Source organism: Lutra lutra, chromosome 1 (assembly GCF_902655055.1).
Source record: "Lutra lutra chromosome 1, mLutLut1.2, whole genome shotgun sequence".
NCBI classification, from domain to species: Eukaryota; Metazoa; Chordata; class Mammalia; order Carnivora; family Mustelidae; genus Lutra; species Lutra lutra.
In genome coordinates, this window is record NC_062278.1 from 148,584,770 (window position 1) to 148,608,598 (window position 23,829).

General features: G+C 39.9%; 1 long non-coding RNA gene across 1 annotated transcript in view; it reads left to right on the forward strand.

Moving 5' to 3' along the window:
- LOC125105436 (uncharacterized) overlaps positions 1–23,390 on the forward strand; it is a 56,483-nt gene extending 33,093 nt beyond the window's left edge. The window contains exon 3 of the long non-coding RNA XR_007128901.1: positions 23,338–23,390. This is a non-coding gene — a long non-coding RNA (uncharacterized LOC125105436). The remainder of the gene's footprint in view (positions 1–23,337) is intronic.
- The last annotated feature ends 439 nt before the right edge of the window (positions 23,391–23,829 follow it).

Consider the following 23,829-nt stretch of genomic DNA (forward strand, 5'->3'; position numbering starts at 1 on the left):
GAATTTTTATCACATATATAGATTCATATAATGGCCGCCACAATTACAATGAAATCTGAGTGAGTTTTGGTAAGGACTTGGGCAACAAAAAATGTAGAATAGGGGAGAGATTCAAAAACTAGTTAGAAGATAAACTCTAATAGTTTAGAGCATGGATTCTGGAGCCAGACTGCCTGAAGGCGGTATCCCAGCTCTAGCACTTTCTAGCTTTGTGACTTGGGATGCTGTGTTTCAGTTCTCTTGTCTGCAAAATGAAGATAATTGCAGTGATTTCTAGAAATGTAATAAGAAGTAAGTAAGTTAGTGTTTGTAATAATCATAGAACCTGAGTTGGCATATGGTAAGTGCTATGAATATGTTATCCATTACTGATAAGTAGAATCTAGAGATGGATGGGATGTGAAGGTAAAGAAAAAGTCAAGAAAAAAACAGAACATGGGCTTACGTTAGCTGGTAAATGGCATTGGTATCCACTGAGATAAAAGGATAGATTGGGGAAGAGTGGAGTGGGTAAAATTTGAAGTGTCTTTTTTATTCAAGTAATGAAATACAAGAGTGAGTTCAGTATTCATAATAGAGCTGAGGTTTAGTATAATGTTTGTTTTAAATTTTTATTCCCTACGAAGTATAGCATGAAGATCATCTAGAAAGAAATATATCTTTCCTTCTGTAATAAGTGCTTTTTATATATACAAATATATATATTTAAATTTAAATAATTTCTATAATATTTACTATTATATAACTATGATGTTAATATATTTAATACATTATAATATATTACATATTATAATTTATAATTATATATTATATATTCATATATTATATAAATATAAGTTTATATTTATAAATATAAATATTATATATATTTATATATCTATGCAGAGAATTCTCATCAAAATAAAAATTGGTAACTAAATGTCCAAGAAAATGATCATTTGCTGAAAAAAAAATAGGTACAGCAATGTACTAGAATATTATACAACTATTAAAAATAGTGATAATATATGTATATTTACTAACTAGAAATGAATGCCATAAAATATTCAGTAGAAGAAACAAGTATAAAAATATAGTATTGGTCTAATTTTCATAATGTAGCATGATTATATAAATGTGAGTAGGCATGGAAACGTGTGTATATGGGTGTACATGTAGCTGGAGAAAGATGTTTGAAAGGATACATGTCACATTCCAGAAAATGGAGATTATTTCTGGATGATGGGACCATGCCTCCTTTTTATTTTCATCTTTACTTTATATTGTTTATATAACCTCCCATACATGTTATTTATGATTGGATTTTTTTGGAAACATGAGGTATCTCCTCTTATGCAGAAGTCAATATGTATTTTCTTCGGCAACACGGGCACATTTTTCCCACAGTTGTTTTATAGAGCAGGAAAGACATTTGAATATATAATATGTTCAGAAATATCTTGTATAGGTTAAGGATGTTGAACCCAAGGCCTTATATGTGTCATAAATAGGGAAGTAGCACTCATATTAGTTTTCTATGGTTGCTGTAACAAATGAACACAAACTCAGTGGTTTTAAACAACAGAAACTTATTCTTTCATAGTTTCAGATATCAGAAGCCCAAAGTTACTATCTCTGGGCTGAATTCAAGGACCTACACTCCCTCCTAAAGTTCTAGAGGGGCATTTGTTTCTTGCCTCTTCCAACTTCTGGTGGTCACCAGCATTCCTTGGCTTGTGGCCATCTTCCTCCTTATAAGTTCATATCACCCTACAGTAAAAATCTCCCCCCTCCCTCTCTCTCATATGGATATTTTGATTACATTTAGAGTCCACCAAGATAATCCAGGATACTCTCCCCATCTCAAGGTCATTAACTTAATCCCAGCTGCAAAGACCCTTTCTTGACATAAAGTAACTTTTCCAAATATCAAGGATAAGAACCTGATATCTCAGGGACACATTTTTTTATCCTACTACAACATGCTATCCTAAAAATAAGAATCCCTGAATTTGACATATATTGATTAATATTAACCAAAATGAGATCCTGTTGCCACCACCGTGCCGATATGCATATGGTCTATGAGGTAGCCTAAATGTTTAATGCAAGAGGACAGATCTGACACCTGATTTATAAACCCAGTGCTTCTAGTGTCCAAGAGAGGCTTCAGCCTCTTCCCTTTTCTGAGATCCCTAGTTTATTGAAAAATTAGGAAATCCCAAACAGGGGCCACTGGATGGTTCAGTTGGTTAAGCGTCTGCCTTCGGCTCAGGTCATGATCCCAGAGACATGGGATGGAGTCCCAGATAGGGCTCCCTGTTCTGCAGTCGGCTCTCGCTCTGACCCACTCCCCCTCATTCTCTCAATCTTCATTGCTCTCTCTCTCTCAAATAAATAAAAAAAAATCTTTTTTAAAAAGAAAGAAAAAATGGAAATCCTGGGACACCTGGGTAGCTTAGTTGATTAAATGTCTGACTCTTGGTTTCTGCTCAGGTCATAATCTCAGGGTCATGAGATCATGCCCCACACTGGGCTCTGCACTCAGTGGACAGACTGCTTGGGTTCTTTCTCCCTCTCACTCTGCCCCTCCCCCTGCTCTCTCAAATAAATAAATAAATCTTAAAAAAAGAAAAAGAAATCCCAAATAGCATTAGAAAAATTGGTATATAGTACCTCTACTCCCTGATCCTCCTAAGAAATTCTGCTAGGAGCTCTGTATTTTTGGAATTGGCCATCCAGCTTTCATACCATCATCTTACTCATAACCCAGTACAGTGAGCATTTTCTTTTTGGTCCATTTAATGTCATCCATAGCCAAGGCTGTCATGCTGTCATATGAGACCATAACTAACCTGGCCATTGTGCATCTCCAAGATGCCACAGCTGTCTAGAGTCTAGGAGAGGAAACCATAAACGGGTGAAACTGTGTCCAAGGCATCCTAAATATAGAGCTGAATGAGTACAACAGGAAGCTGAGGATAAGCCAGACCTAGGACAGATGAGGAAGGGACAGAGCATGTATGAGGTCTAGGCTGTTACAGAAACTAAGTTCAAGTCAACAGAAAGTTCAACCTGGATGTTCGAGCAGAGTTGTCAGCTCAGGATGTGAGGTTAAGAGGCAGAACCTGGAGAAAGTTCCTGGAGCTGGAATATCTAACACTTTTTACTTTGTACCCATCACTGTGGCTCAGTGCTTTATACTCATTCTATCACGCAACCTTAAATGACCTTACAAGATAGACATGACGATCTTTATATTACAGATGATGGAGCTGAGGCTAAGAGAGGTAAAGTAAACTTTTCAAAGTTATCTTGGGACAGAGACTAACCCACAAGTGGAGAGGGAGATGTTCGGGAGAGCCAAGTTGGCTCCAATAATTAGAATACTCTTAACTCCTTTCCCTGGGCCTCCCTAAATTTATGTTCAAATTACTACCCAGTCATGCAAAATGGGTGATAATTGGCCATCACACATTGGGAGAAAAGCAAATAAGTGACAAATTAGCTAATTTTGTATCTGAGAATAGAAACAGCCTCTAATTGTGAGCTGTCTAGGTTTGTCCTGGCTCTTTGTCTCCATAGCCACAAACTCTACTTTCTAACTCTTAACCCAAAGGAATCCTATGCACCACTTCCCTATGGTTTCCCTGCCAATAAAGCTGTAGATACTCCTAGAGCGTGTCCCCTCCTCTGAACATTTGTTTGATCTCCCCAAGGCTCTACCCTCTTTGGTTTTCTCAAGTTTCTGACCTGAAATGGTTCTCTTAGCCACGCCAACCCCAACCCTCCCAGGTAGGATTCTACTCCCTCCTTCTAAGCCTCAGGACCTCATGTTCAGCTCTGCCCTATTGTAATCACCCACACCAGCAACGTAGTCCTTCTTGAGGAAGGAACACTATCAAGAACTACCATGGTAGAAAATAGCCCCCACCTCTTTTCCAAAGCAATAGGAAACTCTGTACCCATTGGTCTGTCTCTGCGAGCACATAGGAACTAATTTCTACAATCCTGTTGATGGATAGCAAAAGCAAGGGAGATTTTAAAAGGTCACATCCAAATTTAAATGGGCTGAAAGCAAGAATGATTCCAAAACTCTGACCAAGAGCATGGGATAGAAATGGCAGGTGGAAAAAAAAAAAAAAAAGAAAAGAAAAAAGAAATGGCAGGTGGGTCTCGAGGGGGCTCCTGGGACACGGACAGAAGGCTTTGTGTGCAGTATTTCAGGACAAGCATGTGCAATGGGGTGGGGGTAGGTAAGGTCACTGTGCTGATTTGGACAAAGAGAAATCTAGGACCAAGAATAATGCAAACTTCTTGTGTGACTTCATTCCAAGGTCTGTGGTCTGAGTCACCAAGTAGCCTTTCTGCATGCCACGCTGCTGTTCATCTCTTGTTGGAGGTGAATGCAGTAAGGTTACAGAAATTCTTTATAGGAGCAGAATTGCTACTCCAGGCAAGTGCACGATGAAGTAACACTTCCAGGAGGTGTATATTGCAGGCTTTTTGCCAATCCCTGAAGTATTTTAGCTATAGAACATTCACTGGGGCCACAAGAATGTGTCTGGTTAAGGCCCATTAAAATAGAGAAAAAAAAATGAAAAAACTAAGAATACCTGATCCTCTGAAGAATGTATTCAACAGACAGAACAGTCTATTGGAAGGAGAGTAGAGCCATTCAAAGCCACCTTTGTTAAATCCTTTTGCAGTGTCCTTGTTTTTAATGCAGCCGATGGACGCCATCACATCGTTTTTTATGTTTGTTGGCTTACGAGAAGCACGCCGGCCCACTGACAGCATGTCTAGTGGATATAATTTTGACCAGTCTGTCTTCTTTCTTCCTTAACACAAACCTGAAGGTTGACTTTTTGCCTTTCAAGTCCAGACATTTTTTAAGATGTTGTCATGCCGCTTGAGAACATCCAGAGGAAACAGTACCCCTGGGAGGCGTGCATGTCCTCCAGGCAGGGATGCAGAGCGGTCTCCTTGGAGCACTTGTCCTCTTTGATTGGCCGAGCACTTCTCCGGTCAGAAAGAGAGGGCAGAGGTCTGCGGCCACCATGGGAGCCCCCACTCCCTCAGAGCAGGGAAAAGGAAATGCTTTTCTCACAGAGATTTGGCTGAGAAGTCTCAATCCAAGTCAGGTCGATGGCTGCCACTTTTCTGTTCCCTAAATGCTTCTTCAAAGACAAAAAATGGTCTTATGCTTCTGCCTGTAATTTCAAATTTAAAAGAACACCTGGCCCTTCTGCCGAGGTTGACTCAGACAGCTGGTACAGCCATCGAGAAGCCGAGCCAGGAGCTGGCGGGACTCCAGTGCTTGCTTCCTTCTCAGCTCGCTCCACACTTTCTGGGGGTAATCGGAGTATCCCTACGAGTGAAGAACGGTCTGCACTTTCTTCACCCTTCTGAAGTGCTTACTGTGCTTTCTACAAATGGCAAATAGAGGTGCAAGTACTTAAGAAAGTGTTCTGTGTTCCTAGATGTCTTAGGTGAAAGCCTTTCCTCACGTAATAATGGGATGGCAGCGTGGTTCTCCTGGCTTGGCCACCTCGCTGCTTCAGTCTCACAGGCACAGTCGTGATTTGGGATAAATATTCTCACCCCTGGGTTTTGTTATTTAAACATAGCCCCTGAGCATTGCAAGAATTCTGTTTGGAAAGAGTTCTTGATTCCTTTCACTTCCTGTTTTTCTAAAGTCAGAAACAACCAGTAATTAAAAGGAAAAAAAAAAGTTTCAGTTTCTACTTAAGATGGAAATGATGGCTTCCTCAAATTCCTGCCTCAGAGAATGTTCTGTGAGATTGGCAGCCTGATGCATGCCAGTTTTTCCGGGAGGTTTGAAGAGTGGAATACACTCTCTAGGACAATACCCAGGTTCCGGCATTTTGAGAAAAAAAATATTTTATTATATTTGAATTTTTTTAAAGATTTTTATTTATTTATTCATGAGAGTCAGAGAGAGAGAGAGAGGGAGGCAGAGGGAGAAGCAGACTCCCTGTGGAGCAGGGACTGCAAAGCAGGACTTGTTCTCAGGACCCTGGGATCTCTACCAGAGCCAAAGGCAGCTGCTTAACCGAGGAGCCACACAGGTGCCCCATACCAAGTTGAATTGTTATCTGTATTTCCATCTCGGTCCTCCCGATGGATGAAGACACCCCAGAGAGCAGGACTGTTGATTACTTGACTCATAGATCAGAAAATTACACAGAACCTAGGTTACTGCAGATGGGCACTAAAGTTCTTACATAAAAATAGAAGAGAATTGTAGAAAATATCTCTGGGAATGTCTTATACATACACATTCCCTGGAAAGACAAAGGCAATTGGGATGCTTAAATCAGGAGTCAGCCAGCTACAATCTTTAGAATTGAATCCAGCAGCTGTCTTTATTTTTAATAAAGTTTTATTGACACATAGCCACGTTTATTTGTTTACATAATGTCTATGGCCACTTTCATACCACAACAGTGCTTGAGTGGTTGTGACAGGGACTGTGTGGGCCACAAAGCCAAAGATATTTAACATCTGGCCCTTGATTTAGGAAAAAGGTGGCTAACCTCTGACTGAAGTGGAAAAACAAATGTAGCACACAAGTAAGTAAGTAACAAGTAATTACTGAATGCTTGTCATGTGCTTAATATTATTGCAGGATTTGCAATAGACACGGCAAGATGTATCTTACTTTTCTGAGTAACAGATACTTTAACCGTTTGAGGGCATTGATTTTAGCAGCTGAGCCAGTAAAGAAGAGAAGGCATCATCCATGAGTTGGAGTGAAATGGAACTCGTTGAGATGGGACAGCTGGTAAATCAAAGAGGGGGTGGGCAGAGGGGACAAAGCAAGTGCACAAGTAGAAATTACTTTGAAGGCAGCATTGACAACAGCAACCAAAAGAACACAACCATCCTCCAATCTTTCCCATCCCTGTTTTCCTGGAAGAATAGGGAGGAAGCATTGCATTCTGCATTTTCTGTATAAAGTTCCATAGTATGAAAACTGGAACAATTTTCCTTGGATATTGAATGAAAAGTGATTTCAGAAGGATGAAAAACCTGGTGACAAGTTGCAGATTTTTGATCTCTACCAAATGTAGTTATAATCTTTTTAAATTTTACTGAAGACCAACTATGAATCAAAGGGCCATGCTAAGTGCTTTATATGAGTTACCGTACAGTTTGTGTGGGAACCTTATTATTTCTGTTGTATAACATCAATATCTTCATAGAAACCTCCTAAGCTGCACAGTGTATGAGTCAGAGTAGGCCAGATTATGCTTCAGTAACAAACAGTTCCCACACCTCAATGGCTTAGCATGACATTTATTTATTTCCTTTTTACGTTACATGTTTGCCATAGGTCAGCAGGGGTCACTGCCTTCTGTAGTAACTTAAGGAACCAAAGTGGTAGAGGGTCCATTTTGACCACCTTGCCCGGGCAAAAGAGCATGACAGCATCTCCTACTATCTACAATATGCCTTGTCCAGAAATGACACAAATCATTTTTGCTCGCATTTCATTATCAGGATTGAAACCCACTTCTATCTGACTCCAGAACCCATTATCGTTCTACCAGTGTTCATAGTTATACAATATGTCCATATTAATAAAATACTGTGTCTCCTGGATCTTTTTCACCCAATCTCTAAATTTACACAGGCATGTGCTGACATTTACTCATTTAAGAAATATTTATCAATGTCTCCTAGGAGCCATACATTATCTTAGCTAGTAGGAATGCAGGATAAAACAAAGTGGACATAACCGTCCTCTTGCATTCTACCAGGGAGAGAAAATAAACACATTAAACTGATGACTTAGTAAATAAAACAGTAAAACATGTATGATGGTTGGTGATGAGTGTTACTGAGAAAGTAGGGCCTGGCAGGAGGTAAACAATGCTGGAGGCTAGGAGCTGAGATGCTCCCCCACCCTACACAGCCCTTTAGTATTTATGCCTGAGCATGCCACATGCCCTAGGGATTCTAGAAATCTGCTGCTTGATGGGAACTGATGTAAGAGGCCAATCTGTATTATTTCTGGCAGTCTGCAGTCCCATACACATCCTGAGGCCCTATGTGGTAGAGAAGTGGGGTGAGGAGTTGTGGTCTTTCAGGGACATCTAGTTTTCTGAGGCCCCTTCCAGATAGAGGTGAGGAGGTTGTGGGAGGGACAGTTGTAGGACAATATTCAAAACTTGGACTCTTCTATGCCTCCTTAAATAAAATATAATTGTGGCCAAGAGAATAAGGATCCATAAAGAAAGTCTTCATGGGATATGCTAAAGAGAGGAGGGGGGGTGGCCAGTTTGGAATTTAAAAAAAAAATCTGAGCATGCGCCTTAGGTGCGTGTGAACAGAGGTTAGATCTATGCCAGCTTTGGGCTTGGCTGGTAGAGGCATGCAATATTTCTCTTTATTTGTAATGAATGACATGTTTGTAATGAATTTTCCTAGCCCAAATTTGGCTCCTTGTTTTCCTTTTCCTAAAATAACTCTCCTATTTGCTCCATTCCACTACAGCGCCCTCTGGCCTGTTCAGTGTTTTAAAACCAAATAATACTTGTTACGTTCAGCAATGCCTTTCTCTTTTCCCCTGCAATTTTTCCAACTTGCTATCAATCTTCATGTAAAGGTTTCCAGCAAAGTGTGTGGATAAAGAATATCCTCTTTATAAGCGGCTTTTTCTATTAACCTGGCTCATCCCACCTTGTCAAAACACTTAGCTTGGAGATAGTAACTCCCTCAAAGTCCCAGCTCGGATTTCAATTTGCCAGTGACCTTGGGTGGATGAATCACTTTGCCATCGTGACAAAGAAGGCTCCTTGGGGAATATAGGATTATTCATTTTCTGCTCAGCTACAGAGTCAGAATTTGAGGATTTCTTAATATTTGACCAGTGCCCTGTAGTTGAAAAGAATGATACAGACATCCTATTTGATTACATTGATCAGGTAGAGATATGGGGGAAGCTGGTGTCCAGCACACCCTCAGAGCTCAACATTGTTTCCAAAGACCAGAGCACCACTGTAGCTTCTCAACTGCACCATTTTCTTAGGCCAGCATCTCACCCCCGACCCCCACCCTCTAACCCGCGGACTAGGACTACCTCCCTCTCTCCCTTACCCGCTCTAATCTAATCCACAACGAAAATATGAGTCCTCTCTTACTGAATGCTTATGGTGTGCCAACCACTGTACCATATTGCATAAAGAGTCACAATTATTCACCCCTCTATGTTTCCATGGTTTCCATGACCTTTGCCACATGACTTTGCAGTTCCTCTCTTGGACGTAGGATGTCCCTCCTCTGTTGATATTGGGTTTAGTCATATGACTTGCTCTGATGGGTAGAATATGGTATAAGTAATGTACCACTTCCATGCTTCAGTCTCAAGAAGCCCTGAATATATTCACTTTATCTCTGAAACCTCTGTCTCTGCTATGAGAAAAGACTGAGCCAAGCACCTGGAAAATGAGAGATAGGTGCCCCAGTTACCTGAATCACTTCATTGGTCAGCCAACATCTGGTAAATCTCCTGGCTTGTGAACAAGGCCATCTAGACCAGCCAGCTGCCAGCTGACTACAGGTATGTGGGTGAACCAAGTAACATCAACCAAGCTTGGTACAGGCAGCAGCAATGTCAAGCTCACGCATAGTCTCAGGAGAAATAAGAACTAGTTTTTTTTCTTTTAATCCATGTGTGTCAGGATGTTTGTCATGCAGCAATAGCTAACTGGCAAGCATTTTACAAAGATTAGTTTATTTAATCATAATAATGCTCTTATACAGTAGAGTCTATTACTATTCCCGTTTTACAGGAGAGGAAACTGAGACCCTGAAAGTTTTAAGGTCACACAGTCATGAAGTAGCAGATTCAGGCTTGCAAACCCAAGTGTCTAATAATTCAAAATCTGACCTGTTTCACCATATATCCCTGTGGACCCCCTCTCCTTGTTTGTTTCGCTCTTACTCATTTTGGAAGGGAAGGGCTTCATTCTAACCAACCGAAGTTTGCTAAAAACTCAGGATTTTCCTTTCAGGATGAATTCCTTTTCCTTAGACTCAAAATGAAAGCTTCAGGTAACTGACTTTTCTTGGAGTCTCTGTTGTCTTGTGAAGTTCCTCTGAAGATGGTGCTGGTAAAGAAAAAGACACAGGGCATTTCTGAACAAGTACAGAAACGTTTTTCTTATGGTAATAACTTGTTTATGCAAATAACACCATTGTATACTCTAAAATTGCCTAATGCCCTTTCCCCATAAGTTAACATAATTGGTGGATCCAATCACTCAGTCAGAAATATGTTTGTTCCTGTCCTGAATAACTAATTAAACAGGTCAATACATACATGATTGTCAGGGACAGCTTTGTGAGAAGGGAGAAATCCTTGCTGGAAATTACTTAAATTTCATGTAGGTAGTGACATGAGTTTTGACACATTTCTTTGGACTAACTCCTCTGATTCTCTACAAAGTTGCTTTCAATCCATACACCTTTCATAGAATAGAACAATGAAATGATTATTCTCTATTCTTGTATGATACACATAAGAAATGCTTTCACTCTCTAGAAACATAAATTGGTTTTATTCTTTAGATTTCAATACATAGCCTGTTCTCTTAAGCACTCATCTGCTGTTAATTTGCTTTTCTTATTTGCAAATTCAGAATGAAGACTTCCTTTATTTCAAGCAGTTTTTGTTTTAAACACTCCATAGTTGCTCTTCCATCTTGTTTGAACATTTTGTAGAAGTGCAGACAAGAAGTTTCAACATTTCTAGTGTGTCATGGAGCTTTTCTATGGCTTAAAGAGAACAAGGAAAACAGCTACTATCTCTTTGCTCATAGCCAGTAAATCCGTTCTATTACACATTGCTATAATTACTTTCCAAACACACAGCTGAGAGTGCGAAAAAGTTGAATGCTTGTGATTCAGAATCATTCAGACCCTTCGTGTTTGTTCCGTTGGCAATGACAATTGCATGACATTTTTCTGATTTTTCATTCTATAAAAAGTTGGATAAGTTGACATTCTTCTTCTTCTTCTTTTTTTTTTTTTTTTGACATTCTTCTTTTGACTCATTCTCACAAAATGGGAATGGTTCCTCAATAGGACTTCTTCACAGACTTAGGCTGATATATATTTAAATAAGTGAAAATTAAATACAATTCATTTTGTAAAAAAATACAATTACCAGAAGCTATCTTGTTTAATGTTGAGAATACTAATCTGCCAGATAATCCTGTAAGGATTAGAAGCATGATGTAATTTAGACTTTTTTTTTTCTGCCTCACATTATTACTTAACTTTAAAAATATATTTTGATTCAAAACGAATATAACATTCTTTCTAAGGTATTTAGCTAACACACTCTCTTGTGATGGTAGTATTTTTGTCAATCATTTTCCATTCACTTAATTATTTAAAAGCTCTTAATAATATTTGGCATGTGACATTAACAATTTCCAAAATCATTACTAATTATTGTAGCATTTTATGACTGAACGAATAAATGTACATTTATATGCAAATGACTGCTATGTTTATCATAAAAAGAACATGAGGGGCGCCTAGGTGGCTCAGTGGGTTAAAGCCTCTGCCTTCAGCTCAGGTCATGATCCCAGGGTCCTGGGATCGAGCCCCGCATCGGGCTCTCTGCTCCGCGGGGAGCCTGCTTCCTCCTCTCTCTCTCTGCCTGCCTCTCTGCCTACTTGTGATCTCTGTCTGTCAAATAAATAAATAAAACCTTTAAAAAAAAAAAGGACATGAGAAGCTTTTTCACTTCAAGGTACATCTGAAAAATGTACTTATATTTGGAAGTGAGTATTCATATATGAACAGTGAATTGGAATGCAATTCCTCTCTCTTTTTCTGCTCTGATTATATGCTCTTTAGAGATGATGGTAAACTTGTCATCCCATGGGTCTACCACATGTTTAAGGATACCAGAAAAGGTATGAAATTGCACATGAATTTTCGGGCTGAATCTTTCAAATTCCGATGGTAAGGCTGAAGCTAATGAGCACATTTTGGCTAAATATCCAGGTCAGAGCTAAATACTGATGCATCCCTACATAGTTTCCATTGAGAGATGGATATATTTTAAGACATAGGAGGGTATATTTTCCCAAAACATTTTGGATTTCTCTTTTATATTTGGGTGCAGTTCAGAAAACATTAGATTCTTTCTTCACTCAGTTCCACCAAATTTGAAAGGCAGCAGTTAGCAAATACCAACCATGATTTGGTCTCGTAAATCACGCCCTTTGCCTATGGGTAAAATGACTGACATTCAAGAAAGAACAAAAAGAATGACATAGAATGGAGCATGAAAAACACCCAGAAATGAGGACTTAGGGGCAAGATGAAACAGTTAAGCAAGGCCAAGACCGTCTCAGTCCTTAGGATCTAGAGTTTAGAGTTTGGGCAATCAGACATTTGTGGTCTGGGGTCACACAGGATCTTAAGATGATTGTCTGTGACAAAGTTTGGCAAATGGAAGTAGACCAGATTTGACCCCAATTCTGCCTCCTTGGGCTTGAGTTCTTGGACAGTGATAGGTAAAGGGTACTACCTGGAGCTAAACACTATAGAAATACAAAAAGAGGTGTATTGTGCCATTTTGAAGGGTTAGAAGGATTCTGAAGAAAGTATCTTTAACCTGACTTGTTTGTCTGCAGGCAGGACCAGCAACTAAGTCCTGAAGTGGACATAGATACAAAGGAAATGCTCTGGCAGTTCAATATGCCCCTTTAAATTTTCAAAATTAATTTATTTTGTGAATATTTGGGAGTGTGAATGACAAATTCATATACCAACTCCAGAACAGAAGCCCAAGTTGATGTCACTCAAATTGTCACTGAAACAGTATGTACCCTATATTATAAATCAAGATGATTAAGTCAAACAGAATCTCACGTCTCTGACTTACTAGCTTTTTTATATTGCCCAAATTATGGAGATTCCTTTAATTTCAGTATAGTCTGCTCTGAAATGAGAATAGTAATAGTTTCTGGAATGTTTAAATGAGATAATACATGAAGAGAAGGGTCACAGTTCAGTACAATACAACCTGGAAGGTACATGGAATTCAGATTCTCTATTTCTATAACAAGTACAATTTTTTTTTTTTTTGCCATTCTTATATCCACTGAATGCAGAAGTAACAGTAAACTTTCCAATTACAAGTAATAAAGTTTCTTCTATTGTAAGCAGTTTCGTTCGGGGGTAAAATAACATTAGCATGTGTCTTTCCAAAAGAGCTCTTCATCTCCCACCTTCTTCCAAAGATGGCACCTAAACAGGGAGAGAGTTCACATAGGGAGTCTTCTTCCTCAGTTCTGTGTTTCCTGATGGCTTCTATTGACCCACAGGTGAAGTGCGGCTACTTATGCCTGTTCTCTAGGCATTAGGTCCTGCCTTCCTTGTATCCACTGCAGAAGTGTTCCCAAATGCTGCAACTCATGGGCTGGCCTCTTGGCACCATAAAGACTTGGTTTCCCCACATCACTGCTTTGGTACGACTTCAGCTCTTTCTTATGACACAGACTGTCAGGGATTCAGCAGTCACTTCATTCCTCACCATGACCATCCTCGCAGCCACTGCCCATTTGGTCCTCAGCTTACTTCTCAATGTATCAGGAGCCCATGAGAGGGAGCACCCTATTACTGAGTCTCGGTCTTTATCTTTCCTTCATATCGTCCTTCCAAATCTCTTTCCGCCTCCCATCTGAACAGGTGCTATTTGCTTTTCCTCTCTGAGAACTCTCCCTGAATAGTACCATCCTTGGTGCTTTATTCTAAGGTTAACCCCCTTTTCTTTTCTTGGCACGAGAGTATTCATGACTGAGGTGTACACTTGCGAAGGGGTGCAGAAGAAGGAAACAAAAGGATGATCAAAAATCCATCAAAAGGTATTGCATAAATATTACTCCATCATATGAAAAAGTACTGAGAACATTAATGTATAACAAATAATAAATAAAAGCCATTATTTAAGGTTAAAATAGCACAGTACAGCCAAAGCTCTGAATCTTCCCTTTCTTATAACTCAAGAGGAAAAATCAAGCAAGCAAAGAAATCCAATTAAAATAGACTAGTAGCAGTCATAAGAATATAGAATAAGTTGGTGGCCAGTAAGAAAGATTCAATGTATTAACAATCAGCAAGGCTGAATATGATAGACAGGATTATAAAAGGGCTTCCCAAATTCCCAGCCCCTGATGTACATGCATGCCTCTTATAATGACTCCCATCCCCTTAAGTAAGTATGGGTGGAACCTATAAATATCGTGGAATAGCACACCTGCGGTTAGGTTACTAACCGGCTGACTCAGAATTAATCAAAAGACAGATTACCCTGGACCTGATTTAATCTAGCGGAAGAAGGGGAAGCATCAGAAAAGAGAGCTCCTACTGGCCTGAGGAAAAGGAGCAGCCACACTACAACCTATCTACAGAGCTTCGGGCCTGAGAGTAACTTCTGGTTTCTAAGAGGAGTCCCTGGCTGGGAGCTACTAAAAAAGGGGGAGGTCAGTCATAGAACCACAAAGAAATTAAGTCTGTCAATTTATCAATAAAATGAGCATTTTTCAAGATCACCAGTGGTGAACGGTAGATCCAGCAAAGCCCTGGTTCCCGGGGCATGGAAACTGTAAGAAACCAAACACGAATGTTTGTAATATTTAATTATTCAGTAAAAGACAGCTAATATACTGGACCTGGAAAGCATCCAACCAATTCGAAAGTCTGACTTCCACAGAAGCCATGCAAAGGGCAGTGTAAGATGAAGGGAAGGTAAAGGTAAACATATCCCTCCCTCTTCCCCTAACACACACATCCACGCTCACACAAACACATGAAACTCTTAAAACACATTTCCAACTTGGAAAGAAGTGGAAGGACGGTTACTGCTGTCAGTTCCAGAAGGAGAAGTAACAATTTCCACAAAAACTCCACCCTGACCACCTCTGAGTCCTAGCAGAGCCAAGGACAAGCTTTGGAGGTTTTAATTTTAGAGGAAAGAGAGGAAATTAGAAAGGCAAAAGGATTATTTAACTTCCCAATCTAGTTGTCTCTGGCAATTATATAGAGATTTAATTTAATAATCTATTCTCATGGTGGTATGAGCATGCTCCAGCCCCCCACTGCTTTCCACACTATTCTACCCCTTGGGCTACATAAACAATACCTTTAAATTTTAAGTTATAAAACAATAAAACAGTTTTCAACTGAATTGGAAAGGGAGCCACTGAGACAGAAAAGGGAGGGGTGTATAATGCATCTCTGCAAGCATGTGTAGTAAAATAAATAATGAGGGATAGACCTACAGTGTGGCAAAAGTTGATGAAGAATCTGTTCTAGAAGAAAATATAAGCCCTCATAAAAAAGGAAAATTTCCTAGAAGTGCTTTGGGCTATAAATAAACTAAATAAGACCACGAATTTAAGAAATAAGGGCTCAAAAATAAGAGGAAATACAGAGAAAGAAAAAAATGAACCAGATTAAGAGATTAAGATGAAGAGTTCAGTGTTGGAGAAAAAAACCTGAGGACAAAAATTTCACAATTACAGATAGATACATATTTTTGGACAAACAAATAAATAAGCATGAATGATAACCTAACTGTTGACAAAGAGAAAAAAACTAATAATAAAATAAAAATGCAGAGAAAAAAATTGATATATTAATAATTACGAAAAAGAAAATAGATATCATAGTGGGTACAGGTGTCCACCAAAAACGTAACTAGAGTCCTTAAAAAAGAAAACTCAAAAAAAAAAAAAAAAACGGGGGGGGGGGGAATATCATAAGTGTCATAATAGAATATATGCCCAAAATGAGTGGAAAACTAAATAAGTAAATTAAAAGGAAAACTGAGGGGTGCCTAGGCGGCTGTCAGCTAAGCATCTGCCTTCAGCTCTGGTCATGATCCCAGGGTCCTGGGATCAAGCCCCATGTCAGGCTCTCTGCTCAGCAGGGAATCTACTTCTCTCCCTCCCTCTCTGCCATTGACCCTGCTTGTGCTTTCTTGCTTGCACTCTCTCTATGATAAACAAACAAACAAACAAGTAAATAAGTAAATAAAATCTTTTAAATAAATAAATACAAAGAAAACTGATGTGAACAACTGACGTGAAGACATATTCTGGGCTAGTATTGACAACACCACGTGCTGGTGAGGCTGTGGAGCAACTGGAACTCTCTTTCATAGCTGGTGAGAATACCAAATGGTACAGTTGCTTTGAAGAGAGTTTGGAAGTTTCTTACAAAACTAAAGATATTCTTACACAATCCAGCAATTTCACTCCTTGGTATTTACTCAAATGACCTGAGAACTTATGTCCATACAAAAACCTGCACCTGGATGTTTATAAAAGCTTTATTCATATTTGCCAAAATTTGGAAGCATCATAGATGTCCTTCAGGGGGTGAGCTGATCAACCGGAAAGCTGAGACAATGAAACATCTTTCAGCACTAGAAAGAAATGAGCTGTCAAGCCAAGAAGAGAGATGAAAGAAACTTAAATACATATTGCTAAGTGAAAAAAGCCAATCCGAAAAGGCTCCTTACTGTGTAATTTTAACCATATGATATTCTGGAAAAGGTACGCTGTTGACTGTGAAAATACAGTTATTGCCAAGAGTTAGAGGGGAGGGAGGGATAACTAGGAAGAACACAGGGCATTTATAGAGCACTGAGACATGATACCACAATAGTGGATACATATCATTATGCATTTGTCAAAATTCACAGTTTATACAACACCAAGAGTGAACACTAATATAAACTATGGGCTTCAGGTGATAATGACGTGTCAGTGTAGGTTCACAGATTGTACAGATGTAGCATTGTAGAGCACGATGTTGGTAATGGAGCAGCCGATACTTTCTGCTTAATATTACTATTAACCTAAAACTGCTCTGAAAATAGTCTACTTAAAACAAAACACAATTATAGTGGTAGATATATTATTGAAATATTCATTCTTGAGCCTGGGTGGCTCAGTGGGTTAAAGCCTCTGCCTTCGGCTCAGGTCATGATACCAGAGTCCTGGGATCAAGCACTGCTTAGAGAGGAGCCTGTTTCGCTGCCCCCCCCACCCCTCCCACCTGCCTCTCTGCCTACTTGTGATCTCTGTCTGTCAAATAAATAAATAATATCTTTTAAAAAAAACCTCATTCTCTCAGATCATGAACAGATTTATGCCAGGAGAGAGAATAAGATGTGTTTATGAATTGTAGAAAATACTGTCTTCCATAGTTCACCAAAAGACAAATTGATTCTAGTGGGTAATAATGGATATATGAATGAGCCCTTCTTTTAATAAAGGCATTTCAAGAGTAGAGGGCACAGTGTGTGCCTTTGGAATTGGATGATGTCTCCATTGTCTTCCTCACCGGATCTTTAATTTCCTTTTATGGTTTAACAATACATAGGTTTCCCCTCCTCAAGACTGAACCCATTACAGACTTACACATTCAGAGTTTTGTTCTAATAGAAATATCTATTTCCAGATAATATTAAGAATTCTATATCCTTACTCAAATAAGAGATTCTTAATAAGACAACACCAGATTAAGAAGGAAATACAAGTCCAGGGGCATCTGGGTGGCTCAGTCAGTTAAGTGTCTGACTCTTGATTTCAGCTCGTCATGATCTCAGGGTCCGGGGATTGAGCCCCACATCAGGCTCCCTGCTCAGATTCATTCTCCACCCCTCCGACCCCCCACGCTTCTTGCACTTTCTCTAAAAATGAAACAAAACAAAACAAAAAAGGAAATGTAAATCCAAGTAGTCAATGGGGTAAACACCGAGCAAGGGTTTTCAATACTGTGTCTCAGGTTTTGGCACCAGCCTTAAGAAATGTTCTCAGATTTAGAGAAATCACTGTATTTCTATATAAGAAGCTCCATTTAATGTAACATGAAAATATGAGTATCCCCTCTCCACTTGCAGCTAAAGTGCAATCTAAATAACAAAAACTCATTTTTATTGATTTTTTTCTGAGTGGGAGGCATTGTGTTAAGAACTTTACAGGTGTTCATACTATTTAATTCTCTTAACCTACAAAATTAATAATTAATCCCAACTTTTTTTTCTAGATGAGGATACTGTAGATCAGAGATGGTAAGTAACCTGCCCAGGGTTGCACAACAAGTATGTAAAAGAGCCATGATTTGAAACCAGTCGTGCCTAAATCAAAAATATCTGTCCCTCACTTTATTACTCTTCTATTTGTTTTGTTTTTATTTTTTTTTTAAGATTTTGCTTATTTATTTGACAGAGACAGAAAGATCACAAGTAGGCAGAGAGGCAGGCAGAGAGAGGAAGGGAAGCAAGCTCCCCACTGAACAGAGAGCCCAATGCGGGCCTCTGGGATCATGGGACCCTGGGATCATGACCTGAGCTGAAGACAGAGGCTTAACCCACTGAGCCACCCAGGCGCCCCTCTTCTACTTGTTTTAGATTCTTCTTCTCCTTTTTTTTTTTTTGTTTAAATTTAATCTCCACAATAATTTTGTGAGAAAATTGAATTATTTTGATTTGCAGTTGAAAAAAATAAATCTTTTAGGCTTAGGTGCTGACTAAATGAAATTTGTCTGAGATAACTTTCCTTGTGATTTGATCTGGGCCTTGCTTGTTTATTCTCACTTTTAAATATTGTTTCACATCATGTTTAAAAAGGGTGACACTAAGTTTCAAGCTACGACATGTAATTTCTAAGGCAAAGGTGCTAATATGGGATTTATTAAATAATTAAATAGGGGCGCCTGGGTGGCTCAGTGGGTTAAGCCTCTGCCTTCAGCTCAGGTCATGATCTCAGGGTCCTGGGATCGAGCCCCGCGTCAGGCTCTCTGCTCAGCGGGGAACCTGCTTTCCCCCCACCTCTCTGCCTGCCTCTCTATCTCTTTCTCTCTGCCAAATAAATAAATTCTTAAAAAAATAATAATCAGGGGCGCCTGGGTGGCTCAGTGGGTTAAAGCCTCTGCCTTCAACTCAGGTCATGATCCCAGGGTCCTGGGATCGAGCCCCGCATTGGGCTCTCTGGGCAGCGGGGAGCCTGCTTCCTCTTCTCTCTCTCTCTCTCTGCCTGCCTCTCTGCCTACTTGTGATCTCTGTCTGTCAAATAAATAAATAAAATCTTTAAAAAAATAGTAATAATTAAATAATTTGTTATCTTGCTTTCTCAGAAAAACCATACTTTTCCTCTTCTGCCTCTAAAATGCAGGGACAAATGAACAACATTAATATAAAATGCCCCCAGGAATCAGCACCAAAACTCCCTTTCAGGAACTGTCAGAAGTTCAAAAATGGTGGCAGGCCAGCAAAATGCAATTCTTTTAAAATCTTACCTCGGAGTCTAAGAAATTCTTCACAACTTTGAAACCTTCAAGAGAAAGGGCTTTGAGGGATAGTTTCAATTGTGGCAAGATTGTTACTTCCCCATCATCAGACCCCCGTCCAAAATGAAGGGCTTCACAGGTGTAATGAAAATTCTCTGAGTCTGGCTGCTTTAGACTCTAGCACAGACTTGAAAATAATTAGTGAACTACCCTAGCCATGATGCACTCCTTTCTGCCAGCAAAGCTCTTCAGAGGCAATAATTTGTCTCTCCTCAGGAACATCAAACTCTTCAACTGAATAACGATGGGCTGGAAATAATACGGGTCTGAACTAGATCAGTGAGAGTGCGATTCTTGAAACCTGTAATCCCATTTTACTACTTAGAAAGTGAAAGGGCTGTGAGAGTAATGAAACTACACGCCACAGCCCTGATGTGGCCTCCTCACAGCAAAAGCACAGGAGATAATTCAGGCCTCGTTCGACAGCTGGAGCCCTCTGGCTAGGAACCCCCTTCTGCTCCCTTTACCCCATTGGCAAAAATATCCTACTGTCCTATGCTCCTCCTTTCTAGAGGCCTGTGCTTTGGAATTTCTGGAAATCACCATCCTCATTAATATGAGACGCCTAGTCTGTTAGATGAACAACACTTTGGTCGACTTTGCTTTGTGCAGAAATTATTAAAACAATCCATGTTCACTGTAGAAAATCCCGAAAATATGAACACAACTATATAGAGGTAAAACAGCCTAATATAAAAATCAGAGAGTAGCCCTCTCAGGGTTGTAGAGGAATGTAGGGGGTGGTCTTGACGAAAAGAGAAACAATGGAAACTTCTGGGTTGCTTAGCATGTCTTATATCTTGATCTGGATGATGGTGACATGGGGAACACATGTTCAAAATATGAATTAAGTGACACAGTTTGCTATATATTCTACCTCAATAAAAAAGAAAGCATTTGAAATCATTGATCACCTCAAACTTAGAGCCACCTTTACATTTTAGAATATTTCCTTTATATCTATCCATATCTACATACATACATATGGTATGTAGCATGCACTTTTTGCTCTTGGTCTGGAATTCTTCATTTTTACCTAAAATACGTCCCTCTACTTAGTAACATTCAACTTGCAAATATTTGTAGAGAAAGCAAAGCTCTGTGCAGAACAAGTGGAAACGACCTCTGCTCTCACCAACAGAGAGCTTTTAGGTCTTTGTTCAATGATTCTATTCTAGGGAACCTCCCCACCCCTTCTTTTTATTTTTTTCTTTCCTTTTTTTTTTAGTCTGCAAGATCTCTGCTATGTGTTTATTTCTAAGGTATTTCACAAAGTCTGTGACTCCATTTTCTCCAATAATTCAAAAGTCACTGAGAGTGTTGAAATTATCAGCAGGAAGAGGGGAATGATGTGGATGGAAGGAAAGGACCAGAAGCACATGGAAGTGGGGCTCAACTCATGCAGAGATGGTTGGCCAGGCTTCACTTTCTCAGGACTTGGACTTGGGGTTCAAGCCAAGTTTAACCTAATTTCCCTGTGCAGCAGGCTTCAGGTGACATCTGGTTTGTGTCAGCAATTACCTTTTCTTCCTAGCCTGTAACAGCCTGTAACTTCATATAGAAATCCCTAAATCAGTAACCTAAAAATGAATTGAATTTTGTGGGAGCATCCCGTTTTTGTAGCAGAATGGGCTTGCTTTTGAAACTGGCATTCAATTATCCAGAGATCTCCAACACTGGATTCTTAGCAAGTGGAAACATTCCATTGTCATCATATCACCCCCGGGCCAGTTCTAAATGTGCCTCTCCCTGGTGGATATTTGTGTCCAATCCAGTTCTCGAGATGCAGTCTTTGAGACATGCACTTGTGTACTGGTGGCTTATTAAGGAAGCTTCTAGGAGAAATTAGTAAGGGCAGCAGGGAGCAGAACAGGGAAAGGAAGAGTCCAAGTGAGGACATGACTTCAGGCAAAGCCCCAGCCTCAACCTAAGCCTGCAGGAACACTGGAGACCAAGGTAGAGAACACTGTTGGCTGGCCTCCAGGCAGGAGAGGTAGGCTTTCATACAACTGCAAGAGTCAATCCTAGGTGGGGATCTTCTCTAGAGATTATCCTCTCCTAAACACCTCCAAATTTCCAAGCAAAGTGGAAAAATGGCACCATTATCCTAAGGGCCATCCTCGGAAGGGAGATGTAGGAGCTCCCCATCGGGAGCAAGGGCACAAGGAAGCTGGAGCAAGGATGTCAAGTAAAAGGGATCCTGGGGGTATGGGTGGAGTGTGGTGTATCTGGGGCAGTGACTATGAAACTTCCCTGTGTTAACTCTGTCACAGCTCACCCCACAGGACAAGGGACCTGCCCTCCCTTCAGTCACCCCAGTGCTCTCTTTTGTGTTCTCATTTTTAATGACCAAGTCATGTCATCATTTCCATGAGTGATGTCACCTCCAGGTTGAGGGCACGTTGCTGTTTTTTAAAGACTTCATCTCTATAGAACAACCCAGAGGAGCCTTGGAGCTAAGTTTTCTTATTCTCATTTTACAGCTGAAAGAAACTAAGTCTCACATATGAAAACTGTTTCTTCCTTGTGTTCTTAGTCTGTGTGTTGAAGAGAGACATCTAAGGTCCCCGGGCACCTGCACGGTGCTGACTGAGTACTGTCTTATTCCTGGAGGCACCATTTCCCCAGGCTATGCTGTGCGTGGCACCACTTGAACGTGTGTAACTCCCCATGTTATATTCTACTCCCAAACTACTAGCATCAATATGGAGTTTCCTTGGGAAGAGGAAAGATGAATTTTGGTGCTGCTTATTTTTTTCGTGTTTGAAGCCCCAAACATCTTGACCAATATTTCAACTGTTTTAACCTATTTGCTCAATTAAAAAACCTCAGACCTCCCCCTTCAAATCTTACAGTACAGCCTCCTAAAGGGGCTATATTCTTATTTTGGAATCATTGTGTCTTCTCTGACTCTCCATCAAGAAAATATTTTCTATTTTATGTTAGGAAAGCATTTGGGGGGCATTGAATCTCCTTTCACACATTTTGAACATATATTCTAAAACTGCACACTTTTTACCTCAGAAATATGTATGTGTCTCCTCTCCTAATATTTCTGAGATTTTAGGAAGTAGCCAGATCCTGTTTTCTATGTCATATGTCAGCACGTACTCTTAAGAGTTCCTTCAGTGATTGTCTTATCTGAGTCATAATGACAGAAAATTAGGCAGTGTGGTGATAATTTTATATTTAAATTATATATTTAAAAAAATCATATATTTAAAAAACCACCTCGGTGGTTCAGGCAGTTAACTGTCGAACTCTTGGTCTGGGCTCAAGTCCTGATCTCAGAGACCTGAGATCGAGCTCTGCTCAGGGTCCATGTTCAGTGTGAAGTCTGCTAGAGTTTCCCTCTCTCCCTCTCCCACTCGTTCTCTCTCTCTCTGTCTCTCTCCTTAAAACAAACAAACAAATAAGTATTTTTTAAAAACCAGAAATCTGAGAATTTTGGAGATGCCTTCAGAAAGCATGCTACATGCCGCAGACTACTCAGAGCTCCATTCTCTGACATAGGACAGCCCCTTGCCAGCCCAGCTCTGGGGTGACCTGCGGCAATGACTGAAGTTTCTGTATCCCACTTTCTTTCTGTAGAATAGGGAAAGAATGCCTACTTCTCAGGGTTCTTGAAAGAGTTCGATGTGATCATGTTTGTGAAGCTTTGACTCACTGCCTGCATGGAAAGAAATTATCACAACCATATATGTACGCTTGCAGGTTTGTATGTCCGTATGTAGAGACAAGGGCACAGGAAGGCCCATTGCACAGCGAGCCAGGGACACTGTGTTCTACTGGCTGTTCTACTCCTTACAAAGAGCTTGCCATGAACACAAACAAGCCCTTTTTATCCACAGATTGCAGTTTTCTCATCTGTCACATTACATGGTTGGATGAGCTTACAAAAAAGTCTTCTTCAGGACCTAAAACCTTTTTTTCTCTATGTTTCCACAGATCCAAGTGTCCGTTCATGCCCATGATACCTTTCAACTAAATGAACAACTAGATGATAAGTGTACCTAAATGAAATCTCTCCTTCCTTGTTCTATGCCAAAGATCATAAAAAATAGACATGTTTCCTCCTAAATGATCAGAAGACATCCAGAGTACCTGATTCCAAAGTCTTACGATCTCAGGTAGTGTTGTTAAGGTAGTGGACTCCACAAAAGAAATCATAGCAATTTAATAGAGGTGGATTTAACTAATAAGGCTCACTGCTGCTGGCAACATCTCATCGCTAATTCCAGGAAGGAGACTTACCTAGACTCAGATATATTTAGCATTAGCAACAATATTATACTATTGCAGAATTTTGTACGCCACTAGATATGCTCTTATGTGTGCATGCCCAAGGCAAGAAATAGTTCATGGTGTGCCGAATAAATGTTTATTGTTAATTTTTACTTACTTTATTGTCCATCCTATGTTTTGAGCTCCTTGAGGGCC